The sequence below is a fragment of the Falco naumanni genome, chromosome 3 (genome assembly GCF_017639655.2).
Source record: "Falco naumanni isolate bFalNau1 chromosome 3, bFalNau1.pat, whole genome shotgun sequence".
NCBI lineage: Eukaryota > Metazoa > Chordata > Aves > Falconiformes > Falconidae > Falco > Falco naumanni.
In genome coordinates, this window is record NC_054056.1 from 112,775,456 (window position 1) to 112,788,531 (window position 13,076).

Genomic DNA, 13,076 nt, shown 5'->3' on the forward strand with positions numbered 1-13,076 from the left:
ACATGCAGAGATACAGGTAACAGAATAGAAAATTATTTGAAGCTCCAGTGGACCCTGGATTCAACATGGTCATCAGTGTAACGTTGCCGCAGTAACGGCTACCCACTTCCTGGGCTGCATTACTAAAAGCACAGTCAGCGATCAAGGGCGGTGATTCTTCTCCTCTGTCTGAAACACAGGAAGGTACATGGGGAATACTGTGCACGTTATGTCCAGTTTGGTGTCCTCCAGTGTGAGAGACAGATCAAAAGATGAAAGATTCAAATGGAGGGCTGCTAAGACAGTGGGAGAGCTGCAGCGCATGAAATAAAAGGAGAGGGTGAGGAAGCTCAGTTTTGCCTCAAGATAAGCTTATCTAGGGATCTAACAGCATGCTTCTGCTACCTAAAGGTGGGCTATAAACATGACTGGACCAAACTCTTCTCAGAGGGTTGTCTGGCAGTGTGTGTGTTTGTTTTTTGGATATTGTTTTGTTTTTTCACTAGGCACTAAAACAGCTTGGACAGGAAGACTGTGGAATCTTCATCATCTGTGATAGTGGAAGTTTGACTGAACAAGCCCTGAGCGACTTGATCAAACTTCAAAGTGCACCTTGCTTTGAGCAGACTAGCTGACCTTCTGAGGTTCCCTTCCCACCTAGATTATTCAATGATTTGAGACTTCTGTCATCATAATACAGAGGCATCTAAAGGATCTATCTGAATTGTGAAAACAAATCCGTAACAAAGGTGGCACCCACATGTATCTTTTCTGTTATAAATGGCCATGGTATAAGATGTTACAGTATTAGTTATGAATTAGGAGAGTATCCTTAGTGAAAGGAACTGAGCTTTCACTAATGCCAGTCTGACATTTGAAAAATTGATTTGTTTTGACATTTACAGCACTTCTATAGTAGTGTGGACTCATGTCTGACATTAAGCAAACTAAATTACAGTGGTTTCACTTAAAAGCTTCCAATAGAACACTGTTATTTTACAATGCAGACAACTGTTCTATGAGAAGCAGGCACGTTTTAAAAAAATAGAGCAGGCATACTGACTTATCTGAAAACAGGATCCTTAAATGAAGACTATCTAAAGCATTAAGTGTTGGTCACTGAAAATAAATGAATGCCCGCACAACTTGAAGACTTAGTCATAAAACTTGGAATCCAATTAAAAGTTTGAGGTAATCCATCAAGAACCTTAGCCACATTTTTATCTTAAGAGAAAAAAAAAATGGCTTCTATCTTAAAAAGAAATGGAATAACCTGAGAGAGCCCAAAAGAGACTAGTTCAAACATTTGAACTCTTATTTTAGCAGTACTACAGGTCTTTTACTCATCTTGCTTTACATTTGAAATACATAAATTGATCACAAGGCAAAACAGATAAAGTCAAAAAGGATGGCTTATTTCCCTCTAAGTGAATCTTATATCTGAATGTTCATCTAATATTAAACTCTGTAGTTTTCTTCTGATATATTTTAGTGATTCCAGTGTTACCTTGGATTAAATTTGCTATTACTTAATCAAATACATAACAAATCACAGGGTTCTTCTGGGATTTATATCTGAAAGGTACACAATGCACGATCCAAGATTGTAATCCACACTATTATATTCCTTTTCTTACCAATTAAAACTCCAGGAACTAAACTCAAGTAAGCTTTATAATTAATCATACATGCACTGAATATCCTAACAAAGATCTGTTCCAGTATGCCTTCCTTTTGCCCCACTTTTATCCTCCCGTGGTAAAGGCGGAGATGGTATGAAAGCACCACTGCCCTGATAGTAATCACTTGAGCAATACCCACATTTTGTGGGCTCCTCAGTTAACCATGGAAGGTTTCTGTTCACTGGGTGCCTTTGCAGGCCATACCCTGTACATTATATATAAGCAATGTAAGCAACGTACTCCCTCTTAGTTTTCTGTCAGTTCAGCAGTGACAGATGGAGCCTTCCAGCCCTTTTGCTTTCTGTATTCTCTTCTGGTTTATTTGCCACTTTCCCAGGATTTCTAGATTGTTTCCCAGTACTCTGCTAGACAGATCCTGAACTGCTTAATTTCCAAGATGAGTTGAAATCAAATTAACGTGGCCAACGTGTATTGTACACATGCAGATGTTAAATGTCTTAATGTATTCCTTTCCTAAACTTTCATCTCAATAATGTCAGTACCACAAAACCCCATGAAGAATTATGCAAGGCTGGAAATGCACTTTGGTCTATTTGTTTCTTTCCCAACTACACAGAGCAAATGCGTATGTGTGTGTGTGTGAGTGGTATTTCACATTATGATCTTTTCCCTATCTTATAAAATGACTGCACCATTTAACAGTAGTAAGTTACATCTCAAGATGGGTTTCAACATAAATGTGGTATTCAAGATGAAATCTTGCCACCAGCTCTATGACATTTATTTTCACAGCTGCTTTCCAAACAGTTTTGTCTCCACCCCAGTATTTCTTGTCTGCTCCTTCACTAAACTGTCCACTAGTGGACATACAGATCTTTCTCATAATGCTTGCAATTAAATTTAACTTACATCTTGGAAATATGTATTAACTGAAATTATTTGTTCTGAAGCAAACTGCACTCCACTTGCCAACTCTACAGACAACCACCACCCTGTTCTTTATCCTGGATCTTCTTTCCCCCTATTGTTATCCAGATTTAACCAAATTAATGATTTTGTGAGAGCTATGACTTCTTTCCTTTTAGAATATTCTCTTTTTGTTTGCTATCATAAAGGAACATGTAACATCAAGCCTGTGAGAACTCAAATACCATTTAGTTTATTCTGAGGGATAGCTCTAGAACCTGCATTATCTATAGCTTTTCAGCTTTATTTCTTTTGATAAATGTGACAGAAAGATCCTAACAGTACGTCCTCCTCTAGCAGACAGGCTTTTTTACATCAGTTCATTTTCAGAAGCTTACATTTATTTTTAAAAGGGTACTTACAAAAAAGTAGTAAAAGACATGTCCTATTAAAAATTGAATGTAAACCCACAATTAGATTTTGTTTAAACACTGTTAATTTAAAAAATAAAACAACCTCTATCTGATTATTCTTAAATAACTGATTATTTGGTTTAATACCTTGTGGACAATTACAGGTGCTTGTTGGGTTTTTTTGTGGTTTTCTTCAAGGATGGAATGAAACAGCTCAAGGGCTGAAATACATGAATTTGCATTTTAATGCATTTCTAGAGATTGATATGCCAAGCCAAGGACATCATAATAAGTTTGCTCAGGCAGAGTGAATCAACATTTGTTTACGAAATTTCAGTTTAAGAGGGAAAGGACTTTATCAAAGCTATTTTATATACAACTCCTAGTTGATATTTTTCACTACCAATATTATGACTGTAACTGAAGTTCAGGAACCATTGAAACCTTAAAGCAGCATTACTGAATATCAGTAGATAACTATTAAATTGATAATTAACTGTGCCAAGAAAAGCTTAATAAAAAAAACCCCACAACTGCTTAAGACTTTTTTTAACCTGCTGTTTTCATTGCTCACTAATGAAGATGTAAAAAATGAGTAGTTACAGAATCACTTCCAACGATGTTAAAACATTGTCCTTGAGAAGATAGTTATTGTAGTACTTAATATGTGCCTCTATTGATCTCAAAGCAGTATCACTTGTATTTTCTAATCATGCTAAGAAATCCATAAACATTTGAAATGTTCCAAATTATGCACTATTGGTTTCCTTGCAATTTTCATTTCCAGTGACTAATGAACATCAAAAGCTAGGGAATAATTTAAAAGTCCACAGACAGTTACTGGAAAGTAAACTGGATTAGTCTATGACTTTTACACTGAGTAAACTGCTCAATAAATGATTGTCATTGTTATTCAACGCTTGTAGTAGTTGCTTTACCACAGAATCAATAAGAATTTGCAGTCTATCAAGATGGGTAAATTTGGATATTTCAGTATCACATTAAATGTATATTAATAATGTTGCAATTACATATAATACTGTCTTTAGTGAAGTAACACAATTGCACACCATTTAATAAATGGATAACATATTTAGGTTAGTTAAACACACTGGATTGTAGTGCTTGATTTCTGTATCTATTGGTGGTGGATGCATTTGCACTTTGTTCTTAAAATTTATGTTAAAAATTAAATGTTAATGTTTCCAGATCTTAAAAGAACTTTTGTTGCTGATTTTAAAGTATTTGCCACTCCCTAAACTCAAACACTTTCAGGAAGTGTCTCAAATCTGAACAATGATACAAATACATCTGAAGTGAGCTTCACGTTAGCAGACCTGATAGCGAACAACTCACCATAAATGCCCATCTGTGGTGCTTGGAGGAAATAATAGAGCTGTGTTCAGCCTTTGCTTGTATTTGCCATCACACTGATGCCGCTTTACAAAGCAACCCTCAAAACCACCAAAAAACCCACATTTGTTGAGGGTCATGTGCATTCTATCTATAATGAGTAAGTGTCAGAAAGAGATGTTAACTAGCATTACGGTGTATACCAGCCTCTCCAGATCAAAGTCGTAAGCAATTGCACGTGGTCAGTTTCAACATGGTATTGCATTAACTGCAGAGGGCTTTCTTAGGTTGATTAAAGGCTAAACTCCTTAAGCACAAAGGAGCACAGAGGAACAGCAACAGGCTGGGGAACCCCAGTAATCCTGTCACAGCAACCGAAGGCCCCTGATGTGGCTCCTTCCAGGGCTGTCAGAGCAGAATGATCAACTGACCTTTTGTCCCGGAGAAGCACCCCTCATGATGGAAGAGGGTCCTGTATCACCTCACAGAAAAACTGGGGTTCCTGCCTACTGCTTTCCAAATAAACAACAGCTTTGCTAGAATCTTTCCTTTATTTTTTTGAGACTTTAAAGATGCCAATATTATTTAGCTCATGGAAAAAGTGCAAATCAGCTGACAGAACTGAAACTCATGAAAAGATTATACTTGGAAAAGGGGTTCTGTTGAAAAGCAGAAGTTTGGCATAAGAAATTTACTAATTCAAGAATTTAGGGAAATTTCAGTTAGCTTTTACACAAAGAAAAGTCTGTCATTATTTATAATACAAACATATAAACATACTATAATTTCTTTATTTACCCATACACCTTTATAAAAAGGTATACTTGGTTGCAATGCAAAACTTCTAAACTTCTAGAGCTGTTCAGTTTTCAGCTAAACAAGCTCTGTAACCAAATGCCATTATAAACACTATCTCACATGAATTACCTTGTCAGTCATCTCTGCATCAGAAGAATGCACACAGCAGACATACACATGTTCACATGCTCTGTTTTGAGTTTCTAAACTTACTTTCAATTTACCTAGAAAAGGGAAGGAGCTCTGAAGTATTTCCAAGTGAAGAATCTGATCAGAAAATGATCCCCCCCAAAATCACTAGCAATGCTAGTAGTCACAGCGTTTTCTCTGGAAAAAGCTAATAGGTGTCTGAGCTCTCCACATCCACTGGTAGGATACATAGTAAATTACTGCGTATCAAAACATTTACATATTCATAAAGTAACAGCTCAGTATGTAAAAGATCATATGGTAAAATAGAACAACACAGAAGATGCAAAATTTTTATTATATTAATGACTACACATATACACACTAATAAAGTAGAAAAAACAGGTGGGTCACATTCTTACCATATAAGCACATCACCCAATTAATAAATGTATAGGTAAAGCAATAATTTTCAGTGTTATAGAAGCTGAATGCAAATGATGATAGAATTCAAAAAGATATCCTCCCTCTTTACACAGTCAAAAAAATATCAGTTATTCTCAATGCTTCTTCTGAATTATTGTTGTTTAACCCCAGCTGGCAACTAAGTACCACGCAGCCACTCATTCACTCTCCCCACCTCACTGGGGTGAGGATGAGAATCAGAAAAAGGTAAAACCTATGGGCTGAGAGAAGAACAGTTTAATAATTGAAATAATAAATAATATTACCATTGCTACCACCAAATTAGTAATAATAATGGTGATGATGATGATGAAAACGGAAACAACAAGAAGATAGAGAGGAATAAAATCCAAGAAGGGCGAGTGATGCTCAATATAATTCCTCACCACTCGCTGACCAATGCCCAGCCAGTCCCCAAGCAGTGATCAGCAAGCCCTAACTCACCCCTGATTTATATATCAAGTAAGATGTTCTATTGTGTGGAATATCCCTTTGGCCAGTTCAGGCCAGCTGTCCTGGCTCTGCTCCCTCTTGCCTTCTTGTGCCCCTCCTCACCAGCAGAGCATGGGAAACTGAAGAGTCCTTGGCTTACAGTAAGCACTACTTAGCAACAACTAAACCATCAGTGTGTTATCAACATTTTTCTCACACTAAATCTGAAATACAGGACTGTACCAGCTACTAAGAAGTAAATTAACTATCACAGCTGAAACCGGGATGTGGATGCGTAAGCAGTAACCTCTTAAATACCATGGGAACACTTAACTACAAAATAGTAGTAGGATAAGAGGAGACATGATGAACCAGTAATCATCTATACTTCATGATGTTCTACCTTGTTCTGTGGTAGAAAACCTAGAGTCAGGAACTCTTAACATTCTAATGGATTTTTTTTTTTAAAAAAAATCTAATTAAGCCCCACTTCTTTAACAAAACCAAGTTCTATTCCATTGTGATTATTTCTTACTAGAAACGAAGGCAATGTTTTTTACTTGCCAAAAAAGCTGGAATAAAACCACAGGCCTTGATTCTCATGTACTTTCCTTTGACAGCCATGTGAACTACTAAAACTGTCATTCAAAAGCTATCAAGAAAAACTCCCAATGCTGCTTACTGTGCTCTATACAAACACTAAGCACATACAAATGAAGTTGTATGGCATAAGCAGACAAGACAGTCTCCTGGGTTGTCTAAATTAAAAGCAGAGGCAGAAGTAACTTCTGTGAGGACAGTTAGTACAAAATATAGCAAGTCCTTAAATAAAATGAAGGGAGAAGCAGTGGTGGGCATATTTCTGACAGCTAAAGGGTTTGAGTTCATCCTGTACTTTGCACAATATACAGCCCTAACAGAATGCAGATATGGCTCCTCACAACCAACAACTTATTTTCTTCCCAATATGGACCTCAAGGGGGTAGGGAATAAAAACTAAAAACAAATGACCAAAACCACCTGATCCCCCCACCATCACCCAGAATAACAATCCCTGCATATTACACTGCTATTACTGTTCAAGGAATAAACCTAAATGATTCTTTTGCATTTTGACACCATCAGATTATTTCTGTTTTCTCCGAGACAAGTTTACTGACAAGTGATTTTGAAAATAACTGAGTGGCATAAGAATGTCAGTCAAAACCAAATAATTCTACCAACTCCAACAGAAGTTCAACCAAAGTTCTCCTACTCCAATACTGAATGTCAGTGTCAGCAAAACCGAGACAAAGCAGTCCCCATGTTCATTTTATGCTTGTTTTCTTGCCCAAAAATGCCTGCTAAGATGCCAAGTACTGCAAATCTTATACTGAATTTTATCATAAAGACACTGTTGTTCCACAGAGTATCTCAACATAACATACAGGCTATTTTTTAGTTGATAAATTCATACTAAAACTACCTAGAGAGGAAAGTAAATTCTTTTTTCTACAGCAAGAGATTAGAAGAAAACAATATTATAATAGGTAATCAATACTATAGTAATGAATTCTAAAATATGAATACTTTATCTTTGTTGATTCGTCATCAGAATTGACAGTGAAATGCTTTACTGAAAAGGAGGATAGTGATATGTACGTAACGTACTGGAGGATGATCTTGACCTACATTTAAAATCTGCACATCCAGTTTGCAGGAATTTGGAAAATTATGTAAAGGTTTTTACATTACTATGTACACACAAAACCAATACGTTTGGAGTTAAGACATCTGTTTTAAATGTATGGGGTTTCCTTTGTACTCTAAAACAATTCAAACAAATGCATTTAATTTCATCCATAATATTCAAAGATTGCTAAAAATACAGGCTACTCTAGCAGAAAAACCATGATCAAACCCTGTAACCAAGCAGATAATTCTAAATTGGTTAATATGCATTGATAATGAAATCAAATGAAAGAGAGAAGGGGAAAACTTAATACACAGACAGAGCAGTCATGGGAAGTGGGGGACTAGTTCAGAACACATGGAAACAGTAATTCCTATTATGGGGATTCTTATTAGTCCCATAAGAAATCCACTCTAAGTGTGATTTTTTTTCTATTCTAGAAATCAACCTTCTGAAAATCAGCTTTGGCCTGTTACCACCCACTCACTTCATTTGCTGACTTTTCATACTCAGCACTTCCCCACTCCATAATGCCTGTTTACATGACAGGAATTTAAAACAATGAACAAATATTAATGAAGTCACTCAAGAATATAGTGTAGTCTCTAATGAAAAGTAAAGTTACTCTAGATATGGTGTTAAATGACTGACACTAGAGGCCAGATTCAATGACCACTAAAGCAAAGGTCATTCTTTTCACATCTTGCTTTTATGTCTATAAACCTCAAAATAGAGATGTTTCGTTATATGAGTGGACACATGATTATAATCCACTTCAAAAAATTAAAGAGAAATGTTGTAATGAAAATAAGAACAGCCAAAAATCACAGTGTTGATGGATTTTTTTTGTACGTATTTTGATTTTTTTAAAATTAACAGTTGAAGAATGAATTTTTAGAGACAGAGGAATGGCAGAAAGAACCAAAGGAGGCTCTAGACTTTTCCCATTGTAGCAAATGAAAGTGAGTAATCACTGAGTAGAATAACCACCAAGAAAAACCTCTGAGTCCAGCATCCCTTTCAGACCCTTCAGGGAGGGCTACAGAGCTGCCTTCTCAGACACATTCAGGAAGATTTGTTTGGTTTGTTCTGCTTACATTCCAAACTGGCAGGAAGAACACCAGCCAACACTGCTCTAAAAACCATGTACACAAAACTACTGAGACATCATCATAGAATGGTTTGGGTTAGAAGAGACTTTAAAGATCATCTAGTTCCAACCCCCTGTCATGGTTCCACCTTCCACCAGACCATGTTTCTCAAAGCCCCATCCAGCCTGGCCCATCCAACACTTCCAGGGATGGAGCATCCACAGCTGCTCTAGACAACCTCTCCCAATGCCATGGCACAGAAAACGTAATATTTTAAGTTCTGTGGCATAGCTCCAGTAATGATCCAGATCAGATAAATTGATGCAAACATGATAGTTGCTTTCATTAAGCCAATGGGCACAAATTCCAAGTATGTATAAGCAGAGATTGTGATGTAGCTGGTATCTCATTGCAGATCCCTTTCCTAAGCCAGTATATCTTTAATTAGAATTTTACATTGTTAAGTATATGATGGACTGGGATCTTGAAAACAAACTGATTATAAAGTAAAAAATTCCTCACCACAGAAGGCAAGGATGCTGTACACAAAAGAAAATTCCATGCTCTGCTAATAATTAAAAAAAAACACCTAACAAACTTTTGATCATGTAAAGAAGTCTTACATTCTTTCTGAAACTCATTAAATTGAAACTCCTTCAAAGAAAAAGTTCTGTGTATGTTGGCTTAACTGCAGAGATTTAACTGCGGTTCTTCCTGAAGTGTCCAAAATTACTTATGAAACATTTTTGCTGTTTCAAAAAAAAAAAAACAACACTAATAACAAAACCCCCAACCCCAAATAAGCAAACAAATAAAAACCAAAACACAAACAAAACAGAAAGCCACTGCAGCCTCAGCAGAATAGCTAATTTTCTTTCCCTTCCCTGTATACATCATGCAACTTCGGAGGATAATGGATGCACTTGGAGCTGCTGGTATGAGGACACATTGTTAACCATTGCCAATTATCTGTTTCCACTTAGAGGGAATGGAAGTTGAAAGCAGCTGGCACTGCAAAAGACTGGAACTTTAAATTAGCCATAAATTGCAATGCAGTAGACAGAAATTGCTGTCCTTACAGTCTTAATAAATACTGGCATGTACTGAAGTGCCCACTACCCACTGCCTTCCGCAATGCAAACAGCCTGGCACTGCCCAGTTGCCACGGAAACTGCAGGAGCGCTCCTATCACACCATGCTCCCCTTTCAAATTCGCTGCAGCCCTGAAGCATCATTTCCACTGCACAACAGCTCGTTTATTGCCGAAGAATTCCACTACTACATCATCGCATTGCAAGGTCACAAAAATAAGGAATTTTACAACACAATTCTGTGCAATTTTCAAGTGATACCAACATTAGAAACAATCTTATGAATAGAAAAGTGCCACCAACATTCTAGGCGACAAAACCCAAACACCAAACCATACCACTCCTTTGTTTTTCTGTGGGGAAAGAAAAGCTATTCTCAGTTGTTTAATACATAAGATTTTATGAACATCAACATTCCAAACTGCATGTACAGTGTCATTCTTGCACATTTGGAAAAAACCCCAAGCTAATACACAGGATACATTGTAGTAAGTTATTAAAATGGGTGTTACATAAAAAGAACGTATGCTTGCTATATGAGACCCATGAAGCCTAGATACTGATACTATAACCAGCTTCTCACATACTGTATGGTCATGAACTGCTGTGCTTATGACTGCTCCAACAGAAAAGAGCAGCTGAAAGGTTGAGCAGCAAGCATAATATAACCTTAGCATGGCAAAAGAGAGAAGAACTACAGTCAGCGTACACCTTCTTTCTATCCACTCATCAGCCATCTCAGACTTTATATGATTTGTTATAGAAAGTTCAGGTCAGATGTAATTATTGCAATAATAATTTTGAATGAGACAAACGTGCATTTCTCTATGTATCAGCCATTGCTATTTCTATTCTTACATTACTATAAAAAACTCATTTCTGGTGCTAAGTATTAAAACCTCCCTTGGTCTTTCACACCAAAATATATACGTGAGAAGTGACTATAGATCTAACAAGGCTTTATTTCCATGAATGAGTAGACTGCAGTAAATAGCATAAATGCAAGCTTGGATAACAAATTCACTGCAGCTATTCTAAGTCCTCCTCAGCATTTTTCTTTCCAAAAAGTGTAATAGATTCAGCATTTCACCACACATACTAGACAAATATAATGCTTATTTACTAACTGTTCCCAATTCTATTTCTCCACTCCTAGTGGGACTTCAATCCCCCAAAACAAGGTTATTATGCTCAGAACTTCAAACATAAATTTTTATGTATCTGATGTGTTTTACAGTCCCTGTAGCTTCCAGAACACCTGTTTGCTGCTTCTCTTGAGTTCCTGTGATGTCCCATGTTAGAACACACTACATATTAGAACTCTTTATATGCCTCAGAGGTTAGGACAAAATCCCCAGACACTGTCTACTTAAACCACCTCACTGGAAAATTCAACAGTATGATCTTTTATACCAATGCTACAGCACAATTAAAAAAAAAATAAGAGAGAAATTGGTTAATTTTTATTCCCTTCTTGTTGTATGAAAAAAGCTACATTTCTCAGAACAGCAGTCCAAAGAACAAACAAAAATTAAAAATAAATGGGAATGCTACTTTCAATTTTCTAATAAAGAATGAAGCAAACAGGTGTGAGTCCCAAAACAGTCCCATCTTCAGAATCTTGTTGTCTCCAAACAAAGTCTTAAATCTTCCCTTTGGAATAATTCTGGCTTTTCTAATAAGATGTTTTTAAATATAGTCAGTAGCTGTATACAGAAGCTCACACACTTACACAGAAGGTAAAAATTCTGGGTTTAAATCAGTACTTCTAGAACTTGAAACAGTGTCCCAATAATAGTTGTGTCCTGATACTAAAGACAAAGTATTTTCCCAGTCATGTTCTAGAGCAAAACCAGTAACAGTGATTCCATTGTCACTACTAGTGAACTCATTTCTATAAAAGATATGCTAAAAGATTATATTCCTCTATGACTGTAAATGTATTTGGTAAAGTATGCTCTAATTATCACAGTAATTAAAGTTATTACTTTAAAATGTACAAGAATGTGGCGTTCACAGCCTTAAATGAGGGAAAAGCCACAAAAATTATTATGATATATATGCAATCAGTGTTGGCTGTTCACAAAAGAAAGCAGGTGTTCATGCTTATCTCAAGCTTCAATAATCAAAACTTCCTAAATGCTTTTTGATATTTTAGGTAAAACATTCACTGGTACAAAACATCTGAATTTATGACTCAATTGATCACTATGTTTACTGTGAGGTTTTAAGTGTAAATAACCCACTTCAAGGCAAACCACATGTTGCCTTTTTCTATGTATTTTCATCTGTAAGAAGAAAATACAAGTTGAAACCAGAGCACATTTCTGAACAGCTGCTTATTTTGGACTTCACCTTTAATGATCAAATAGTAACACAAAAGAGACAAAAAGGACAACTATGTGCAAGGGAAAACTTCCCGCTGAACTATTTTTACAATGTATGTATGGTTCCAAGAATTAGAAAACAGTTATCTAATTAGGCAATCATCACTGCAGCAGTTTAGTTTAAGCTGCCTTAACCTAAAGATGCTCTTTGGCAGCCTCTTAAATTTACACATCTTCAAGAACATCCACACGTAAAGCACATCATACTTGCCAAGGCTCTTCAAGTAGCTGCCTACCAGCAAGATATCAATAAGAACCATTCTGAATGTATTTCAGACTACTTGAGAAACAGCACAGTGATTTCGAAAATTGAGGAATGTCAGAATATATATAGATTATTTTTAACTGAGTATTGCCAATAATTTGTAGGGTTATTTTTTTCTTTATTTCCAAAATCCTCATCCTCACAGTAGGGTTTCTAGAGCATCAGCAGCAGCACCACATAATAGAGAATAAGTATCCTCTGCTCACTTATGTCATTCCTCCATACATTTTTCTGTAAGACAGTGTTAAGGAAGGAGGCAAACTGTAGCTGTTCGGTTTACCCTCAACTTCTCTCTAAAAAGAGCAGCATGTTTCTGTAAGGGTGCTAGCCACACAGCATGAGTGTTGCACAGCAACAATCCTGCTATGAACATGAGTCACTGTGGAAGGTATCAAGCAGAACAGACTAATAGTGCTTTTACTTATACTGACTTCTGTCCCTCAGAGCTGCCA